The following is a 22184-nucleotide window of genomic DNA, read 5'->3' on the forward strand; positions in this document are numbered from 1 at the left end:
AATTGTGGTAAAATAAAACACAATATAAAAGTTAAGAACTTGGGACTTGCCGGGTTGTCCAGCATTTAAGACTCCCCACTTCCACTTCAGGGAGGACAGTTTCCATTCTTGGTCAGGGAACTAAAATCTAGAATGCCCATGGTGCAGCCAAAAAAGAAAAAGTAAAGAAAAATAAAAAGTTACAATCTTAGCCATTTTTAAGGCCCAGTTCAGTAGTGCTGAGTATTCACACTAGGTTGGTCACACATCTCCAGAACTTTATCATCTTATAAAACTGAAAACCGTTAAACAAGTCCTTAGTCTCCCGCCTCCCAGCTCCTGGCAGCCACCATTCAACTTTCTATTTCTATGCATTAGACTACTAGAGATACCTAGGGAAGTAGAATCACACAGTATTTGTCTTTTTGTGAGTGTTTTTTTTTTTTTTCACTGAGCATCATGTCCTCGAGGTTCTGAAAGGTTGTTGCTGAGTTGTGAAAGATGGCGGGATTCTTGGCCTCCAGAGGAGATGAATTCAATCCAGAGCCAGTGACAGGCTTGATTGCTCAGAGCTTTTGTGTGATAAAGTTTTATTAAAATATAAAAGGGATAGACAAAGCTTCTGACATAGACATCAGATGGGGGCAGGAAGAGTGCCCCCCTGCTAGCCTTTAGCAGTATGTTATATACCTATCAGCAAACTGTTAATTAGAAAAAGGAAATGTCTCAAAACTCAGAGTGGCACCAGGCCCCTCACCCACAGCATGCATTTTGAGATAACATTGGCACAAGGTGAGCCATCCCAGGCCATAAAACGATTGACGTGAATCTTGAAGGAAGGCAGGTTTCCAAGTAAATATATAGTTTCATTAACACAGATTAGGAGAACAATGTATAAGTAAAACATACTTTACTCCAAACCAGTAAAACACACTGGCTTGTTGAGCCCTTATTGGTTCTGAGTCTTAAGCGGAACTGACTTGAAGAAGGACAGTCCAGGGCAAATACATAGTTCATTAACAGAGCTTAAGAGAAACATTTCCAGAAGAAAAATGCATTGTTTAGCTCCAGGTTTGAGAAAAGTTAAGTTCAGGTGGAACCAGGTGTTGTCATGGCAACACAGAATTTTAAGAGAAACCTACTTTTAATTTTGTATAGAGGAAGGAAAAAATCTGACACTTACAGTTTGTTTCCTCCTGCCACTTAAGAGAGAGAAAAAAACGTCTGACACACTTGCAGCCTATTTCCCCTGTTTAGAGACCCCTAGCCTTCCTGCCAGGCAATGGCACCCCACTCCAGTACTCTTGCCTGGAAAATCCCATGGACAGAGGAGCCTGGTAGGCTGCAGTCCATGGGGTCGCTAAGAGTCCGGCATGACTGAGTGACTTCACTTTCACTTTTAACTTTCATGCACTGGAGAAGGAAATGGCAACCCACTCCAGTGTTCTTGCCTGGAGAATCCCAGGGATGGGGGAGCCTGGTGGGCTGCCATCTATGCGGTCTCACAGAGTTGGACACGACTGAAGCGACTTAGCAGCCTTCCTGCCTGTTAGCCTCTCAGTTCATCCGTGTTGTAGCAGGGGTCAGACTTTCCTTCCTCTTTGAGGCAGCACAGTATTCCACTGTATAGCTCTATCATGCTTTGTTTATCCATTCATCTGCCAGTGGACTGTTGAATTACTTGCAAGTCTTGGCTATTGTGAATAATGCTACTACAAGTGTTGGTGTGCAAAACTTCTAGATCCTGCTTTGCATTCTCTGACACTATTTTGGCTGAGCCACACAGCTTGCAGGATCTTAGTTTCCTGACAAGGTATCGAAGCTGAGCCCCCTGCCATGAAAGCATGGAGTCCTAACCACTGGACCACCAGAGAATTCTCTCTGCCTTCAAAGCTTTGGGGATACACACCCAGAAGTGAGATTGCTGGATTGGAGAAATGTCTTTTTAACCCAACCTAGGGCTGCTGAAACCTCTTAGCTCCTATCACAAGCTATTCCTGTGAGTGTGGGTGGCCTGGGGAGAGAACAGATTCATCTCTGCCTTCCACCTACCTGTCTAAGCGAGCCGAGGTCTACGTCATGTATGAGGCACTGGGCCCGCATTCCTGGCCCTTCACAGGAAACACGCACGCAGAGTGCCGGCCGAGCTCAGCCCTCAGTAACTGAAGACACAGACAAGGCTCTGCTGTCACCTCAATTCGCCACAGAAGAAGTTGGGCCCAGGCTCCCAGGTGCCCCGCTAGCCCAGTGCCCACCCCACCTGCCCAGGCCAAGCCTGGTGAGGAGCTGTGTGGTGGGCAGGGCTCCCAGGCCACCCTTTCTGTCTCTGTGCCTCAGGCCATCGGGAACCCAAACCCAGGCCCCCGCCCAGTCTGTATGCTTCCAACCCCACCTCCCTCGGCACCCAGAACCAAACCTGAACACAGGAGGTGAATAAAGCAGAGATGATTCTCTCACAGCACTTGCTGAGCGAGGGTTAGAAGTAGCCTCTGTTAGGATCATGTAAATATTCCTCAGGCGAAAAACATCTGCACCCTAATCCCACCCCACTCTGAGGAGATGGCTGGGGACCATCCTGTGAGGGAGGGACCTGACTCAGATGCTTGGCCACATCTACCAATTCTGATGGTGACAGGGCCTAAAGTCATAGGGCAGGTGAGAGGCAGGGTGTGGCCCCCTAAGGCACTGGGAGGGACATGGAGACTTCACAGCAGGAATTTAAGCCAGTGCTGCAGCCAGTTCCTGGTGCCCCAGCCTTGCCCGAGACCCAGCCTCCCCAGGTCCCATCCTGACCCTCCACCATCACACAGCCATGCAGGGGGCCTGCGTGATGCTGCTGCTGGGCCTGCAGCTACAGGTCTCCCTCGGCCTCGTCCCAGGTAACCAGGCAGCTCCCGGTGCCCTCTACTCACAGGGGTGGCCCCAGGCTGACCTGACCTCCACTCTCCCCTTGGGCAGTCGAGGAGGAAGACCCCGCCTTCTGGAACCGCCAGGCAGCCCAGGCCCTCGATGTGGCTAAGAAGCTGCAGCCCATCCAGACAGCCGCCAAGAATGTCATCCTCTTCTTGGGCGATGGTGAGTGCGCTAGGCTGGTCCATACCCTGTCCCCCGACAACCCTGGAATCCTGGGCTGCCGGCTGACCCAGGCTGGCCCCAGGGACTCAGACCTGACACTGTGTACCTTCAGGGATGGGGGTTTCCACGGTGACAGCTGCTCGGATCCTAAAGGGGCAGATGGCTGGCAAGCCAGGACCTGAGACACCCCTGGCCATGGACCAGTTCCCATACCTGGCTCTGTCCAAAGTAAGCGCCAAGTGGCCTCAGGGTGGTCTACACCAGAGGGGTGGGTGTGGGCCTAGGGAGCAGGGTAGGAGGGAAAGCCCAGGAGGGTCTCGGGCTGAGATAGGGGCCGGGGGCTGTGAGGATGGGCCCAGGGCCTGGGTCAGGAGCTGGGTGTCTACCCCAGCAGAGCTGAAGGCATCTCTGTCCCCAGACATACAACGTGGACAGACAGGTGCCAGATAGCGCAGGCACTGCCACTGCCTACCTGTGTGGGGTCAAGGGCAACTACAGAACCATTGGTGTAAGTGCAGCCGCCCGCTTCGACCAGTGCAACACGACACGTGGGAATGAGGTCACGTCTGTGATGAACCGGGCCAAGAAACAGGTGGGCTTGGGCGTCAGCTTCCCGGGCAGGGACGGGCTCAGAGACCTCAGTGGTCCCCCGTGACCTCTGCCACCCTCAGGGAAGGCAGTGGGAGTGGTGACCACCACCAGGGTGCAGCACGCCTCCCCAGCTGGGGCCTACGCGTACACGGTGAACCGAAACTGGTACTCAGACGCCGACCTGCCTGCCGATGCCCAGATGAACGGCTGCCAGGACATCGCTGCACAGCTGGTCAACAACATGGATATTGACGTACGACATGAGGGGCTAAGGGCGGGGCTGGGCAGAGGGGGTGGGACAGACATCTGTCACAGACCCAGGAAACTCACAGCCCTGGGGACTGACAGCCCCTCCCATGTGTGGAGGGGGAGGAGGTGGGGACAGACCTTTCCCACAGACCTGGTGGGGGAGGTAGGGGCTGTGTGAGAGGCGTAAAGGGCCAAGTAGGCCCTGAACCCACCTGCCCTAATCTCTGGCTCCAGGTGATCCTGGGTGGAGGCTGAATGTACATGCTTCCTAAGGGGACCCCAGACCCTGAATACCCACATGATGCCAATCAAATTGGAGTCCAGAAGGACAAGCAGAACCTGGTGCAGGAGTGGCAGGCCAAGCACCAGGTGATGGGGACTCACGGATGCAGGGGGTACAGTGGGGCCGGGCCTGGGGTGTCGGGCTATGGGCTGAGGCCTGGTTCTGCCCTCCCAGGGAGCCCACTATGTGTGGAACCGCACGGAGCTCCTTCAGGCAGCCAATGACTCCAGTGTAACACACCTCATGGGTAACAACCCCACCCACCCCCACTGTCCTCCCAGGGATGGGTGCCACGGGCCCCCGGTCCCCAGCTTGCAGGTCTCCACTGGTCCCCTTTCCCACAGCCCTCTTTGAGCCAGTTGACATGGCCTATCAGACTCAGTGAGACCACACCAATGACCCGTCCCTGGAGGAGATGACGGAGGCGGCCCTGCAAGTGCTGAGCAGGAACCCCAGGGGCTTCTACCTCTTTGTGGAGGGTGAGTGGCAGCCCCTTGGGGAACAGAGGAGCGATGAGGGCCATCAGAGCGGGTTTAGTATCTTATATGTGACTTACCTGCAGGAGGCCGCATTGACCACGGTCACCATGATGGCAGAGCATATAGGGCGCTGACCGAGGCGGTCACGTTTGACAATGCCATCGCCAAGGCTAACGAGCTCACTAGCGAACTGGACACGCTGATCCTTGTCACTGCAGACCACTCTCATGTCTTCACTTTTGGTGGCTACCCCCTTCGTGGGAACTCCATTTTCGGTAAGCCCAGGGAGACTGGCAGGTCCTTGTCCCTAAGTTACGAGGCACAAAGTGCTCTGAGCCAGTTCCCTCCTCTGCAAAGTGGAGCAACTGCCCTGTATCACTCTGGTGAGGATTAAGCCAGTGAACAGACAAGACATGCCTGGGCTCAGCACACAGAAGGCACCCAAAAGGATTGGGTCAGTGTGATCACTGGGTCCCCTCCTCCTTGCAGGGTTGGCAGATGGCAAAGCCAGAGATGGCAAGTTCTATACTCCCTCCTCTATAGCAATGGCCCCGGGTACCAGATGAACAGGGACTCAAGACCTGATGTGGACGAAACCAAGAGCAGTGGGTGGGCCCTGGGGTGCAGGGGAAGAGGGATGGGAGGATCCTGGCTGGGAAGTCAGAGGAGGGGGAGGCCGCCTCCCTGCCGGCTCTAAACTCCCATTCTCTGCCAGGGGACCCCTCACACCAGCAGCAGGCGGCCGTGCCCCTGGTTAGGGAAACCCACGGGGGCGAGGACGTGGCGGTGTTTGCCACGACCCGCAGGCGCACCTGGTGTACGGTGTGCAGGAGGAGACCTTCGTGGCGCACATCATGGCCTTTGCGGGCTGCGTGGAGCCCTACACCGACTGCCATCTGCCGGCCCCCGCTCACCCCACCAATACTGCATGCCAGGCCGCCTGCCCACCTTCTCTGGCACTGCTGGCCGGGGCCCTGCTGCTGCTTCTGGCCCCTGCCCTGCACTGACCCCCACCAGCCCAGGCCTAGGGAATTCCTGCTCCCCTGCCCAGAAGCTTCAATGGACTCGAACCACCCTGGAGGCTGAGGCCCTGACTTTCCTGTGAGAGCCACAGTCTTCAGTGCCCCCGGCCTCGGTGTCCCCAGATTTTGTTGGAGCTGCCCCAGACCCCAGGAAAGGCAACGGCTCAGACCACCCAGTCTCTTCTCCCCACCCAACAGCCCTGCCTGAGGACCACACTGGCACCAGAGGTGTCCCCCATAAGGTATCAGGGCCTACCAGACCCCCACTGGGGGCTTCCGGGAGGCATGGTTTCTGGTTGCCTGACTTCCGGGAGGCGTGGCTCCCGGGGAGCTGTGGCTTCCCATCCTCCTGGAACCCACCCTGTGGGCACCTCGCCGGCCAAGGAGGTGTCTGGGGCCAGGAGCGCCGGGGGGCCCCTCGACACAGAGTCCTCAGCAGTCCCTCCTAGGAACCCAGCGGTACCATTACAGACAGGAGATAGCGACACAGAGGAGAGGAGACTTGTCCCAGGTCCCCCAGCTGCTGTGACGGTGGCCCCGGTGCCCCTTTCAGGCTGGGGCATCCCAGTAGCAGCAGGAGATCTGGGGGTGGGGACACAGGCCCCGCCTCCTGGGAGGGAGGAAGCAGCCCCCAAACAAACTGTTGTGAGTGTGATACAGGAGTGACACGTGTGGGAAGAGAAGCCCTTAGGTGGGGGCACAGAGCGTGTGTCTGTGTGAAGGGGGGTCAGGGTCACATCAGGGACGGGCTGATGAAGGGCTGACGTTGAGCAAAGACCAAAGGCGGTGAGGGCGGGAGCATCGCATAAAGACATCGGTGCAGGAGCCCCGAGGGGGCATCAGCAGGGCCAGGTGAGGCCAGCATGGGACCGAGTTGGGGGGAGCCGCAGGGTAAAGAAGGTCAAATTTGAGGGGACGGGAGGATGGGGCAGGAGCTGGTATTTCATCCAGAATGTGGGAGGGGAGTGGAAGGCTGTGGGCAGGGACATAACAGGACCAGAAGACTCTAGAAAATATCCTGCTGGCTACTGAGGAGAGAAGACTCTATTCTGTTTATGTGTTGTTGTGGGGGTGGGGCAGAGGTAGGAACTGGGAAACCCGCATTTCTGACCTCTCTCTGAAAACATTCCAGAGCGCCTGCTCCTATGTAATTACAGAGTATGTAATTACCCCTAAAGGAACGTTTCAAAGAATTTTATACAAGTGAACAGAGCCCTTTTTTTCGATAAATTTTACAAAATTACAGATTTATTTGTACTTTTACAAAGGTGTCAAATGGTATTTTGCTCTCATTGGAAATGTTAACGTGATTGAGTATGCTTCCTTATTTGCTAAAATTTTGATTTAAAACTATAAACATCAATTTGAAGGCCAGGCTCTCAGTGCAGTTTATGTAGCTCTGGGTTTTATTAACTGTCACAAATCTATGGAGCTGAATAGCACAAGGGCATCCGTAGCAAGATTTACTATATCGATGGACTCATTTTTTTAAATTGCGGGACAGTTGCTTTACAATGTTGTGTTAGTTTCTGCTGTACAACAAAGTGAATCAGCCATACAAGTGTTACTAGCTCAGTCGTGTCTGACTTTGTGACCCCATGGACTGTAGCCTGCCAGTCTCCTCTGTCCGTGAAATTCTCCAGGCAAGAATAACCATGGTGGGTAGCCGTTCCCTTCTCCAGGGGATCTTTCCGACCCAGGGATCGAACTCTAGTCTCCTGCATTGCAGGCAGATTCTTCACCATCTGAGCCACCTGGGAAGCCCTTATGAGTACATATATCCCTTCCCTCTTGGATCGCCCTCCCACCCCCATCCCCATCCCACCCATTGAGGTCACCACAGAGCATGAGTTGAGCTCCCAGCACTATACAGCTGGTTCCCACTAGCTGCGGTGACCACCCAGTAAAGTCCCAATCTCCCAAGCGCCACCCACCAATTGTGCAAAGGCATTTTGATACAAGGCAGCTTGCCTGGTTCTGCCTTCCCTGTTGTCAGTTAGCTGGTCCAACAAACCAAAGAGAAGGGGTTGCTTGTTTATGTTTCATAGTGTGTTGGTCGCTCATTCATGTCCAACTCTTTACCACCCCATGGACTGTAGCCCCGCCAGGCTCCTCTGTCCGTGGGATTCTCCAGGGCAAGAATACTGGCGTGGGTTGCCATTCCCTTCTCCAGAGGATCTTCCTGACCCAGGGGTTGAATCCAAATCTCCTGCCTTGCTGGCAGATTCTTTACCGTCTGAGCTACAAGTAAATCCCCTGGGTTCAAAACCCAAGGAAACTCTGGGAACCATGTTTTCCCTTGGGCAAACCATGAGTTTTATAAACAGATTATTCTGGAATACATGGTGATCTTTGCACAACTTTGATTATCCTGAAAATCACTGAACTGTACACTTGAAAAGGGTGAGTTTTGTGGTATATAAATTATACCTAAATGTTAAAAAGTTTCTGTTTCCAAGTTTTTTCTAAATTGTGTAGGTATGAGGGATTTTATCAGTCAAATACAGTGTTGGCCACAAGATCAAGGACAGATTCTCCAGCATCAGTTTTAATGTCTTGACCTTGAAGGGGCAGATGCAGGGGAAGTGTGCTTACTATATTCCAAGATTTTTATTTTATTGGGTGCTCAAGATGGACAGCACTTGTCACCTCAAGAAATCTCAGCACATGGGTCTTTAAGAAAGGAAGGGAGTCAGGAAGAAAGAGGGCAGGAGGACTCATGCCAGCTTTCTTCAATACCTTGCCAATAACATGGCTCATAATGTGGGGCTGATCAGGAACATTCTCATGGCCACCCCCAATCTCATTACCAAGTATCTATCATAAAGCTTCTCCTTTACTCGGACAATCTTGGTTTTAGAAAGTTAGCGACACTTACGGCTCCTACAGCTTGTTATGTATCCTCAAGGTTTCTGGATCTTCCCTGCAATGGTTGACTGTGGATGGACCAGTGAGTGAGCTGGGCAGGTTCTGCTGCGTCTACAGCTCTTATCATCCAGAATCCTTTAACATCACATCCTGTGAAGTAGCTATTCCATCAGGGGTGCACTGACACCGTTCTCCCCACATTACATTGCTTTCAGAAATTAAATGTTAGAAACATATTTTCCCTGCTAGATCTTTCCTTTAGTGGTTCACTCACAAAAAAATTAGTATATTTTATCATTTAAATATACATTATTATGTATTTCATCCAGCAAATACCTTACACTGAGATATGTAGAAACACCTCTGCTTTCAGCCAACTGACTATATAGCAAACCTCCCACACTGAATAATCTGCTCTAAGACTTTTGTTTCGATCTACAGCAATGTTTTCTCTACATCTTCCAAAGACATTTGTGGATGAAGAAATGCCTTTTAGTTTTGTGACAGATCATTTTCTGTTCATTGTTTCTGCCATTTTTACTGCAGCAGAAAGAATAAATGTCTGCCTGGTGGTAGGTGTTTTATGTCTTATGGTATTATGGAAGAACCTTTAAAAGAGCCTTCCAAATATTTATCATTGCTTAGGGAAAAGTCATAAAGTACTAGATGGAACTATGTATCACTTTAAACTTCACTGGGAAAACACTATGGGGGGCTGTCTCATGTTCTGAAAGCTTAGTTGCTAACCAGGAGGGTTTCTTCCAGTTGTTGTCGTTGTTGAGTCACTCAGTCATGTCTGACTCTTTGCGACCCAATGGACTGCAGCACACCAGGCCTCCTGTCGCTCACTATGTCCTGGAGTTTGCTCAGACAGATGTCCATTGAGTCAATGATGCCATCCAACCAACTCATCCTCTATCGCCCCCTTCTCCTCCTGCTCTCAATCTTTCCCTCATCAGGGTCTTTTCCAATGAGTTGCCTGTTCACATAAGCAGCCAAAGTATTGGAGCTTTAGCTTCAGCATCAGTCCTTCTAGTGAATATTCAGGGCTGATTTACTTTAGGATTGACTGGTTTCATCTCCTTGCAGTCCAAGGGACTCTCAAGAGTTTTCTCCAGCACCATAGTTCAAAAGCACAAATTCTTTGGTACTCAGCCTTCTTTATGGTCCAACTCTCACATCTGTACATGACCACTGAAAAACCATAGCTTTGACTAGATGGATCTTTGTCGGCAAAGTGATATCTCTGATTCTTAAGAGGCTGTCTAGGTTTGTCATAGCTTTTCTTCCAAGGAGCAAGCATATTTTAATTTCATGGCTGCAATCACTGTCTGCAGTGATTTTGGAGCTCAGGAAAATAAAATCTGTCACTGTTTCCATTTTTTCCCCATCTATTTGCCATGAAGTGATGGAACCACATACCATGATCTTAGTTTCTGAATGTTGAGCTTTAAGCCAACTTTTTCACTTTCCTCTTTCACTTTCATCAAGAGGCTCTTTAGTTCTTCACTTTCTGCCATTAGAGTACTATTGTCTGCACATATGAAGTTATTGATATTTCTCCTTGTAATCTTGATGAATGCAAAAGTAGGAAGTCAAGAAATACCTGGCTGCTGCTGCTAAGTCACTTCAGTCGTGTTGGACTCTGTGCGACCCCATAGATGGCAGCCCACCAGGCTCCCCCGTCCCTGGGATTCTCCAGGCAAGAACACTGGAGTGGGTTGCCATTTCCTTCTCCAATGCATGAAAGTGAAAAGTGAAAGCGAAGTCGCCCAGTCATATCCGACTCTTAGCAACCCCATGGACTGCAGCCTACCAGGCTCCTCCTTCCATAGGATTTTCAGGCAAGAGTACTGGAGTAGGGTGCCATTGCCTTCTCCTTTAGTAACAGGCAAATTTGGCCTTGGAGTACAGAATGAAGCAGGGCAAAGGCTAATAGAGTTTTGCCAAGAGAACACACTGGTCATAGCAAACACCCTCTTCCAACAACACAAGAGAAGACTCTACACATGGACACCACCAGATGGTCAATACCAAAATCAGATTAATTATATTCTTTGCAACCAAAGATGGAGAAGCTCTATACAGTCAGTAAAAAACAAGACTGGGAGCTGACAGTGGCTCAGATCATGAATTCTTTATTGCAGAATTCAGACTTAAATTGAAGAAAGTAGGGAAAACCACTAGACAATTCAGGTATGACCTAAATCAAATCCCTTATGATTATACAGTGGAAGTGAGAAATAATTCATGGGATTAGATCTGACAGAGTGCCTGAAGAACTATGGATAGAGGTTTGTGACATTGTACAGGAGGAAAGGATCAAGACCATCCCCAAGAAAAAGACATGCAAAAAGGCAAAATGGTTGTCTGAGGAGGCCTTACAAATAGATGAGAAAAGAAGAGAAGCTAAAGGCAAAGGAGAAAAGGAAAGATATACCCATTTGAATGCAAACTTCCAAAGAAAAGCACGAAGAGATAAGAAAGCCTTCCTCAGCGATCAATGCAAAGAAATAGAGGGAAACAATAGAATGGGAAAGACTACAGATCTCTTCAGAAAATTAGAGATACCAAGGGAGCATTTCTGCAAATATGGGCACAATAAAGGAAAGAAATGGTATGGACCTAACAGAAGCAGAAGATATTAAAAGAAGTGGCAAGAATACACAGAAGAACTGTACAAAAAAGATCTTCACGACCCAGTTAATCACGATGGTGTGATCACCCACCTGGAGCCAGGCATCTTGGAATATGAAGTCAAGTGGGCCTTAGGAAGCATCATTACGAACAAAGCTAGTAGAGGTGATGGAATTCCAGTTGAGCTATTTCAAATCCTAAAAGATTCTGTGACAGCGCTGCAGTCAATGTGCCAGCAAATTTGGAAAACTCAGCAGTGGCCACAGAACTGGCAAAGGTCAGTTTTCATTCCAATCCCAAAGAAAGGCAATGCCAAAGAATGCTCAAACTACCGCACAATTGCACTCATCTCACACGCTAGCAAAGTAATGCTCAAAATTCTCCAAGCCAGGCTTCAACAGTATGTGAACCATGAACTCCCAGATGTTCAAGCTGGATTTATTAAAGGCAGAGGAACCAGAGATCAAATTGTCAACATCTGTTGGATCATCAAAGAAGCAAGAGAGTTTCAGAAAAACATCTACTTTTGTTTTATTGACTATGCCAAAGCCTTTTGACTATGTGGATCACAACAAACTGTGTAAAATTCTTCAAGAGATGGGAATACCAGACCACCTTACCTGCCTCCTGAGAAATCTATACAGATTTTTATTACAGAAATCTATGCAGGTCAGCAAGCAACAGTTAGAACCGGACATGGAACAACAGACTGGTTCCAAATAGGAAAAGGAGTACATCAAGTCTGTATATTGTCACCCTGCTTATTTAACTTACATGCAGAGTACATCATGAGAAACACTGGGCTGGATGAAGCACAAGCTGGAATCAAGATTGCTGGAGAAATATCAATAACCTCAGCCATGCAGATGATACCACCCTTATGGCAGAAAGTGAAGAAGAACTAAAGAACCTCTTGATGAAAATGAAAGAGGAGAGTGAAAAAGTTGGCTTAAAATTCAACCTTCAGAAAACTAAGACCATGGCATCTGGTCCCATAATGGCAAATAGGTAGGGAAGCAATGGAAACAGTAACAGACTTTATTTTGGGGGGCTCCAAAATCACTGCAGATGGTGACTGCAGCCATGAAATTAAAAGATGCTTGCTTCTTGGAAGAAAAGTTATGACCAACCTAGACACCATATTAAAAAGCAGAGACATTACTTTGCCTACAAAGGTCCATCTAGTCAAAGCTATGGTTTTTCCAGTAGTCATGTATGGATGTGAGAGTTGGACTATAAAGAAAGGTGAGCACCGAAGAACTGATGCTTTTGAACTGTGGTGTTGGAGAAGACTCTTGAGAGTCCCTTGGACTGCAAGGAGATGCAACCAGTCCATTCTAAAGGAAATGAGTCCTGAATATTCATTGGAAGTACTGATGCTGAAGCTGAAACTCCAATATTTGGCCACCTGATCCAAAGAACTGACTCATTTGAAAAGACCCTGATGCTGGGAAAAATTGAAGGCGGGAGGAGAAAGAGATGACAGAGGATGAAATGGTTGGATGTCATCACCAATTCAATGAACTTGAGTTTGAGTAAACTCTGGGAGTTGGTGATGGACAGGAAGGCCTAGCATGCTGCGGTCCATGGGGTTGGAAAGAGTCAGACATGATAGAGCCACTAAACTGACTGAATCTTGATTCCAGCTTGAGCATCATCTAGCCCAGCATTTCACATGATATACTCTGCATAAAAGTTAAATAAGCAGGGTGACAATATACTGCCTTGATGTACTCCTTTTCCAATTTGGAACCAATCTGTTGTTCCGTGTCCACTTCTAACTGTTGCTTCTTGACCTGCATACAGATTTCTCAGGAGGCAGGTAAGGTGGTCTGGTATTCCCATCTCTTGAAGAATTTTCCACAGTTTGTTGTGATCCACACAGTCAAAGAATTTGGCATAGTCAATAAAGCAGAAGTAGATGTTTTTCTGGAACTCTCTTGCTTTTTCAATCATCCAATGGATGAGATGGTTGGATGGCCTCACCGACTCAATGAACATGGGTTTGGGTAGACTCTGGGAGTTGGTGATGGACAGGGAGGCCTGGCGTGCTGCGGTTCATGGGGTCACAAAGAGTCGGACACAACTGAGCAACTGAACTGAACTAAACTGAATGGATGTTGGCAATTTGATCTCTGCTTCCTCTGCCTTTTCTAAATCCAGCTTGTACATCTGGAAGTACTGTTAGGGCTTGAAGAATTTTGAACATTAGCTTGCTAGCATGTGAGTTGAGTGCAATTGTGCGGTAATTTGAGCATTCTTTGGCATTGCCCTTCTTAGGGACTGGAATGAAAACTGATCTTTTCCAGTGCTGTGGCCACTGCTGAGTTTTCCATATTTGCTGGCCTATTGAGTGTAGCACTTTCACAGCATTGTCTTTTAGGATTTGAATTAACTCAGCTGGAATTCCATCAGCTTCATCAGCTTTGTTCATAGTAATGCTTCCTAAGGCCCACTTGACTTCACATTCCAGGATATCTGGCACTCGGTGAGTGATCACACCATCGTGGTCATCTGGGTGATTAAGACCTTTTTTGTACATGCTGTTACTTTTTTTAAAATATGTATTTATTTTCAGCTGCATAGGGTCTTCGTGCTTTGTGGGGGCTCACTCTAGCTGTGTTCCGCAGGAAATGCTCTCTAGTGGTGCTGCACCAGCTTCTCATTGCGTCGGCCTCTCTTGCTCTGGAGCAGAGGCTCCAGAGGCTCGAGGCATGTGGGCCTCAGTGGTTGCAAGTCATGGGCTCTAGAGGCAGGCCCAGTAGTTGTGGCACATGGGCTTAGTTGCCCCAGAGCATATGGAATCTTCCAGGACCAGGGATCAAACCAGTGTCCCCTGCATTGACAGGGGAATTCTTACCCATTGCATCACAGGGAAGCCCAGTTTTGTGTTGTTATTGATGAAGACCTCCAGGCACCCAGAGCAAGCTTCACCAATGACAATGGAGGTGGGGGTGCTTCAAACAGTTTGGTTTTGTTTAATGTTTTGTGTTTGGGGCTGACTTGTGTCAGCTCTGTACCGTGGGTGATGAGTATGTGTCAGGAGACAGGAAGTGGCTGCCACTTCTGTGGCTGTTCCCCTGGTCTGGATTATAGGTATTATTTGTATTACAGTTTCTTTACAGGAATTTTTGGTAAGCTGCCGGGGTCCAGCCCCAGTGGATCCAGGGAATTTGAAGAGGGGACGGTGTCAGCGAGGATCAGGAAACAACTGCTTAATTAAACGTTAATTAAGGATATAAAGAGTAATAGAATAAGGATAGCTCAGTGAGGAAATTTAGTGGAGAAAAGAGGCTGAATAATTCAGCCAGAAGGTAAGAGAAAGAACGACATGGGGAGACCAAGTTTCGACATGGGGAGACCAAGTTTCGGTGAACAAGGCCCGCACTTTATTTTCCAAAGTAGTTTTTATACCTTAAGTTATGCATAGAGGATAATGGGGGAAGGGGTAGAGTCATGCAGCAAGCCAGGCTTTCTTCCTGCAAACTTATCATATGCAAAAGCTTAGGTGATTTGCATCATCTTCTGGCCCAGAGGCCTGTTAACATTTTAAGACCCTTTCTTATTGGTCAGGAGCCATCCTCCAAAAGCATTAGATAAAGTTGCATTCCTACAGAGCAGAGGTGTGGTGGGCTACAACAAGAAAAAGAATTAACTCAAGGGTCCCAGATTACAAACATTAAAGCTACTACTTACACCAATTATATTAATCAATACACTGCCAGGGACACAGCAGGTAAGGGATATGGAGACTTAGCAGCAAACATTGGCCCAACAAGTGAAAATCCCTTCACCAATACAATTTCTAATCAATCTTTTAACTGCTCAAAGGAATCTGTATTTAGACAGTTTAGAACATCTCATGCCTCTCACAGTTGGGAGGCTCTGAGCAATCACATGTGGCCGGAAAAACCTATTCAGGCAGGCTAGAGGATTTCCAAAGGAGTTTGTAGGTTGAAACACTGTCACACCCAGGAATTATTAACTGGAGCTGTAAGCTAACTCTTTTTTCAGAGACAGGTGTGGGGGACAGCCCCCCGTAAAGTCAGAGGTGTAGGTGAAAGCACAAAGCAGAAAGTAGGCAGACTCTGGTTTTGGGGGTAGATGCTCGAGAATTTCCAGGGGGACCCCTGAGGCTCAATCCCACCTTTGCGTATGCCGAGCCTCCTTCCTCATGACCTTTGTCATGGGCAGAGTTCCTCACGCTGGCTCCCGGCAGTGATAGAATTCCAGTTGAGCTATTCCAGATCCTGAAAGATGATGCTGTGGAAAAGTGCTGCACTCAATGTGCAATATGCCATATGCACTCAATATGCAATATGCCGGCTCCCGGCAGTAAGCCACTTGATTGTTTGGGAAGATTCATTTGTTTAAAACTACAATAGATCATATAGTCTATAAACTTTCTTAGCTCAACACACTCAACCCTACTCTGTCCCAATCCACCAGAAGTGAGCAAACAGGGAGGAGACACTGTCGGCTCTCTGCCTGTAGCATCCGTATTCTCTTCCCCAGGACACCTGAGAACCATGCTGGAGGGTGGGTGCCCAATTGAGATAAAAATTGATAAAAAACTAATCAGTGATGATCTAAAGAGACAATTCTATTTGACCCATGAAGATTATAACTTGGGAGAGAATCTTAAAAAACTCCAAGGACTGTCCATACACATTTGTGAGATAAAGGATCATACATTAAAATGGCACACTCACATATTACACAAAGTTCATCTAAGATACAGGGTTCAGATAAGCACATACAAACTGAACAACAGGTCCCAGGACTCCTTATGGGATTTGGACAGAAAGGTAACATTAAAGGAGTTACATCGCTTGTGTCAGAAAAGATAACAAGAAACCCTGATCTTCCAGATACAGCAGGTGACTGAAGCTTCCAGAAGTACAGAGTCCTAACTACTGATAGCTTATGGTGAACAGTGACAGATTCATGATCTCTGAAGAAGAAGATTTCGCTTAGGACCAGGGACCAGGCTTGATCACCCAAGAGCTTTTGTATAGCAGAGTTTTATTAAAGGAACAGAGAAAGCTTCTGACATAGACATCAGAAGGGGCTTGGAGAGTGCCCCCCTAGCTAGTCTTATCAAGGCCATATATACTTTTACAACATACATCTGAAATTAACAAGATTAGAACTAGCAATAGGGAGGTCTTAATCAGATACACTCCCACAATATAAGTCTTAAGATAACAAGATTAGTCAGAAGGTTCATGTTAGGGAGAAACATGTCCTGGAGCAAGATACTTTGTTATATTGACAAGACAAAGCAATGTAGAAAAAAAAAAATCTTTGTCCTTTTCTCCTTGAGAGACCCAGACCCCTTTCTCCTTCTTAAGGGCTCTGGGCCCCTTTCTCCTCTTTGGGGACCCTGGACTTCTTATCAACCTACCTAGAAATGGACTCTCTCACTACTGGACTGCCAGGGAAGTCCTAAAGTAGAGAATTTTATATCACCCAAGTGAAGGTTATAACCCAGTAGGAAGTCTTTCAGAAAGCTCCAAAGAATGCTCCTACACATTTTTGAAATAAAGGGATCATACATTAAAAAGGAGACAGTCATATTCTACACAAAATTCACCTAAAAATACAGAGTCCAGACAAGCACATACAAAGTGAGCAACAGGTCCCAGGACTCCTTATGTGATTGGGAAAGAAATGGAACATTAAAGGAGTTACTGGTGTCAGAAAAAATAAAAAACAACACTGATCTTCATGATAGAGCAGGCAAAGAGCAGGTGCTCACAGCTTCGAGAAGGTCAGCTTTATGTATAATGCAGGTGCAGGCTGAAGTTTGGAGAGGGCCCACTACAGCAGGGAGTGCATTATGCTTAGATTGTCTTGAAGAGTGAAAGTGAAAGTCACCCAGTCCTGTTGGACTCTTTGTGACCCCATGGACTATACAGTCCATGGAATTTGGACTATACAGTCCATGGAATTCTCCAGGCCAGAATACTGGAGTGGGCAGCCATTCCCTTCTCCAGGGGATCCTCTCAACCCAGGGATCAAACCCAGGTCTCCCACATTGCAGGCATATTCTTTACCAGCTGAGCCACAAAGGAAGCCCAAGAATACTGGAGTGGGTAGCCTATCCCTTCTCCAGCAGATCTTCCTGACCCAGGAATTGAACTGGGGCCTCCTGCATTGCAGATGGATTCTTTACCAGCTGAGATATAGATTGTCTTGTCCTTCACTAAACACAAGTTTTATTCTATCAGGATAAAGGCTCCAGCATGGAGATAGACATTAAATAGGACCAGGGCTGAATGCCAGGGCTGTTGTAGCAAGGCTGGAATGAGATAAAGCCTGGGAGAACCAGGCACAAAGTAGGCACACTGGGAGGCCTGATGTCCCTTCAGCCAACCCACTGAGATCCAAATGGGAGACCTGGAGCCCTTGGGTGCCAGACAAGACTCAGGCCAAACAATTCCCCATGACTACAGGTGCATCACTCCCTGCAGAGTACAGACTGGGCTCTAGGGGACACCCCAGGTTCAGTCCCAGCCAGACCTGTAGCACAGCCCATCCTTGGCTCCTGGAGTCCCTCCTTTCTCCCACCCCTGGTCCCTGCACCAAGCCCAGAGGGGCTCTGGTGACCACACAGGATCCTTCCTGATGGGTAGTCACAGATGCTGCCTGGAAACCTTGGGAGACCTCAGACGAGATGACCTTCATCCTGACCTTGCAGCTGATGCTCCCATCTGAGGCTGTGACCCCCCTGCTTCCAGACACAGGTCTCCCCACCTGCTCAGCATCTGCATGACCAGCCATTGTGCCTTCCAGGATGCCTCCCCCATTCCTGTCTCCAGTAGGGGTGGGGTTAGGGGTCCAGAGACCTGCAGGAAGCTGAGTCATATTCTTAGTTGCACCCTCTGATCTAAAGTGACCCAGGGCCTGCTTCCTCCAGGTGAATAGAGCTTCAGGGTTGCTCCTGCATACACACCAGGCCACAGCCCAGAATCCCCTCAACATCCCCTCGCCACCAGGGATGCCCAATCTATGCCAATGTGCCAGGCACAGTGTCCAGGAGCCAGTTGTGTGTTTCTGGAAAGGCCCCTCAATGAAACTATGAACCATGCCATGTAGGGCCACCCAAGACAGCCAGGTCATGGAGAACAGTTCTGACAAAACATGGTCCACTGGAGAAGAGAATGGCAAACCACTTCAGTACTCTTGCCTTGAGAACCCCATGAACAGTATGAAAAGGCAAAAAGATATGACACTGAAAGATGAACTCCCCAGGTTGGTAGGTGCCCAATAGGCTACTGGAGAAGAGTGGAGAGATAACTCCAGAAAGAATGACGAGATGGAGCCAAAGTGAAAACAACACCCAGTTGTGGATGTGACTGGTGATGGAAGTAAAGTCTGATGCTGTAAAGAACAATATTGCATAGGAACCTGGAATGTTAGGTCCATGAATCAAGGTAAATTAGAAATGGTCAAACAGGAGATGCCAAGAGTGAACACTGACATTTTAGGAATCAGTGAACTAAAATGGACTGGAATGGGTGAATTTATTTCAGATGACCATTATATCTACTACTGTGGGCAAGAATCCCTTAGAAGAAATGGAATACCCATCATAGTCAACAAAAGAGTCCAAAATGCAGTACTTGGGTGCAATCTCAAAAACGACAGAATGATCTCTGTTAGTTTCCAAGGAAAACCATTCAATATCACAGTAATCCAAGTCTAGGCCCCAATGAGTAATGCTAAAGAAGCTGAAGTTGAATAGTTCTATGAAGACCTATAAGACCTTCTAGAACTAACACCCAAAAAAGATGTCCTTTGCATCATAGGGGACTGGAATGCAAAAGTAGAAAGTCAAGAGATAACCTGGGGTAACAGGCAAGTTTGGCCTTGGAATACGGAATGAAGCAGGGCAAAGGCTAACGGAGTTTTGCCAAGAGAATTCACTGGTCATAGTAAACACCCTCTTCAAACGACACAAGAGATGACTAGGCATGGACATCACCAGATGGTCAACACTGAAATCAGATTGATTATATTCTTTGCAACCAAAGATGGAGAAGCTCTATACAGTCAGCAAAAACAAGACTGGGAGTGACTGTAGCTCAGATCATGGACCCTTTATTGCCAAATTCAGACTTAAATTGAAGAAAGTAGGGAAAACCACTAGACCATTCAGGTATGACCTAAATCAAATCCCTTGCAATTATACAGTGGAAGTGACAAATAAATTCAAGGGATTAGATCTGACAGACAAAGTGCCTGAAGAAATATGGACGGAGGTTGGTGACATTCTATAGGAGGCAATGATCAAGATCATCCCCAAGAAAAAGAAATCCAAAAAGGCAAAATGGTTGTCTGAGGAGGCCTTACAAATAGCTGAGAAAAGAGAAGCAAAAGGTAAAGGAAAAAAGGAAAGATATACCCATTTGAATGTAGAGTTCCAAAGAATAGCAAGGAGAGATAAGAAAGCCTTTCTCAGTGATCAATGCAAAGAAATAGAGGAAAACAACAGAATGGGAAAGACTAGAGATCTCTTCAAGGAAAGTAGAGATACCAAGCGAACATTTCATGCAAAGATGGGCAGAAACAGTATGGACCTAACAGAAGTAGACGATATTAAGAAGAGGTGGCAAGAATACACAGAAGAACTATACAAAAAAGATCTTCATGACCCAGATAACCATGATGGTGTGATCACTCACCTAGAGCCAGACACCCTGAAATGCGAAGTCTAGTGGGCCTTAGGAAGCATCACTACAAACAAAGCTAGTGGAGTGAGAGAATTCCAGTCAAACTCTCAAATCCTAAAAGACGATGCTGTGAAAGTGCTGCAGTCAATATGCCAGAAAATTTGGAAAACTCAGCAGTGGCCATGGGACTGGAAAAGGTCAGTTTTCATTCTAATCTCAAAGAAAGGTATTGCAAAAGAATGTTCAAACTACCGCACAACTGCACTCATCTCACATGCTAGTAAAGTAATGCTCAAAATTTTCCAAGCCAGGCTTCAACAGTATGTGAACCGAGAACTTCCAGATGTTCAAGCTGGATTTAGAAAAGGCAGAGGAACCATAGATCAAATGGACAACATCATTGGATCATCAAAAAAAGCAAGAGAATTCCAGAAAAACATCTACTTCTGCTTTATTGATTATGTCAAAGCCTTTGACTGTGTGGACCACAACAAACTGTGGAAAATTCTTCAAGAGATGGGCATACCAGACCACCTGACCTGCCTCCTGAGAAATCTGTATGCAAGTCAAGAAGCAACAGTTAGAACCGCACATGGAACAACAGACTGGTTCCAAATTGGGAAAGGAGTACATCAAGTCTGTATATTGTCACCCTGCTTATTTAACTTATATGCAGAGTACATCATGAGAAATGCCGGGCTGGATGAAGCACAAGCTGGAATCAAGATAGCCAGGGAAAATATCAAAAACCTCAGATATGCAGATAACCACCCTTATGGCAGAAAGCAAAGAAGAACTAAAGACCCTCTTAATGAAGGTGAAAGAGGAAAGTGAAAAAGCTGGCTTAAAACTCACCATTCAAAAAACGAAGATCATGGTATCTGGTCCCATCACTTCATGGCAAATAGATGGGGAAACAGTGGAAACAGTGACAGACTTTATTTTTGGGGGCTCCAAAATCACTGCAGATGGTAACTGAAGCCATGAAATTAAAAGATGCTTGCTTCTTGGAAGAAAAGTTATGAGCAACCTAGACAGCATATTAAAAAGCAGAGACTTTACTTTGCCAACAAAGGTCCATCTAGTCAAAACTATGGTTTTTCCAGTAGTCATGTATGGATGTGAGAGTTGGACTATAAAGAAAGGTGAGTGCTGAAGAATTGATGCTTTTGAACAGTGGTGTTGGAAAAGACTCTTGAGAGTCCCTTGGACTGCCAGATCAAACCAGTCAATCTTAAAGGAAATGAGTCCTGAATATTCATTGGAAGGACTGATGCTGAAACTGAAACTCCAATCCTTTGGCCACCTGATGCAAAGAACTGACTCATTTGAAAAGACCCTGATGCTGGAAAGATTGAAGGCAGGAAGAGAAGGGTACAACAGAGGATGACATGGTTGGATGGCATCACCAATTCAAAGGACATGAGTTTGAGCAAGCTCCGGGAGTTGGTGATGGACAGGCCTGGTATGCTGCAGTCCACAGGGTCAGAAAGAGTCGGACATGACTGAGCAACTGAACTGAACTTCAGTGGTCCTTCAGGGAGGAAACGGCCACCCTCCCATCCAGATATTGAAGCCACCGTCCACCTCAGTAGGGAGCACCCAGCTCTATGCCAGTTCTGGTCTTTTCTCTGCTCACCAGATGTCCCAGTTCCTGGTCATCAGCAGCAGGGCACCCCCTCCGCCCCCACCCCAGCCTGAGTTCCTTGAGCAACAAGAAAGTCGTTGCCTTCAGAGCTCTGTCAGCGGTGACCGCTATGGTTTGGTCCCGTGGGAAGCTAGGAGGGTTTTTTATTATTATTTATGCAAAGTAGACAAGGAGAGATGTGGCTTTGCAGCACCAGGGGACCACGGCTTGGGGATCTAAGCTGCCTGCTGCCCAGTGAATTGGCCTGAGCAGCAGCCAGAGACTCACAGGTCCAGGCCCAGCTGAGGTCGGGGTGGAGGGGGGCCAGGCGCCATGTCCTTTTCCTCTGACCCGGTGAGCTCATGCTGGCCCGCAGCCCAACTGCAGGGCTGCTCAGAGGGCTGGACCCAAGGGATGGGCGGTGTGTCCCCCACAGCCCCTGCAGTGGGAGCCCCCCACCCTGTGCAGGAGGCAGGGAGCGTGGGGAGGAGGGAGGCATCCACGAGCCTGGCTGAGCTGGGCCCTTGTTGAGGACAGCGGGCCACAGGGCAGAGAGGGACTGAAGGACACCCCCATACTAGTGTGGGGGGGATGCGGTCAGTGGAACCTGAGGGTTGGTGCCTCAAGGGTGGCCTGTAACCGAGTGAGGGCTGAGAACCCCACCAGGGCCAACAAAGAGGCCCCAGTGAGCCACAA

The 22184-nt window shown here is 47.9% G+C and overlaps 1 pseudogene; it reads left to right on the forward strand.

Annotated features, from left to right (window-relative positions):
* Nucleotides 1-2761: 2761 nt before the first annotated feature.
* Nucleotides 2762-5663, forward strand: LOC109576999 (intestinal-type alkaline phosphatase-like; annotated as a pseudogene).
* The last annotated feature ends 16521 nt before the right edge of the window (nucleotides 5664-22184 follow it).

Source organism: Bos indicus, chromosome 2, assembly GCF_029378745.1.
Source record: "Bos indicus isolate NIAB-ARS_2022 breed Sahiwal x Tharparkar chromosome 2, NIAB-ARS_B.indTharparkar_mat_pri_1.0, whole genome shotgun sequence".
Classification (NCBI taxonomy): Eukaryota; Metazoa; Chordata; class Mammalia; order Artiodactyla; family Bovidae; genus Bos; species Bos indicus.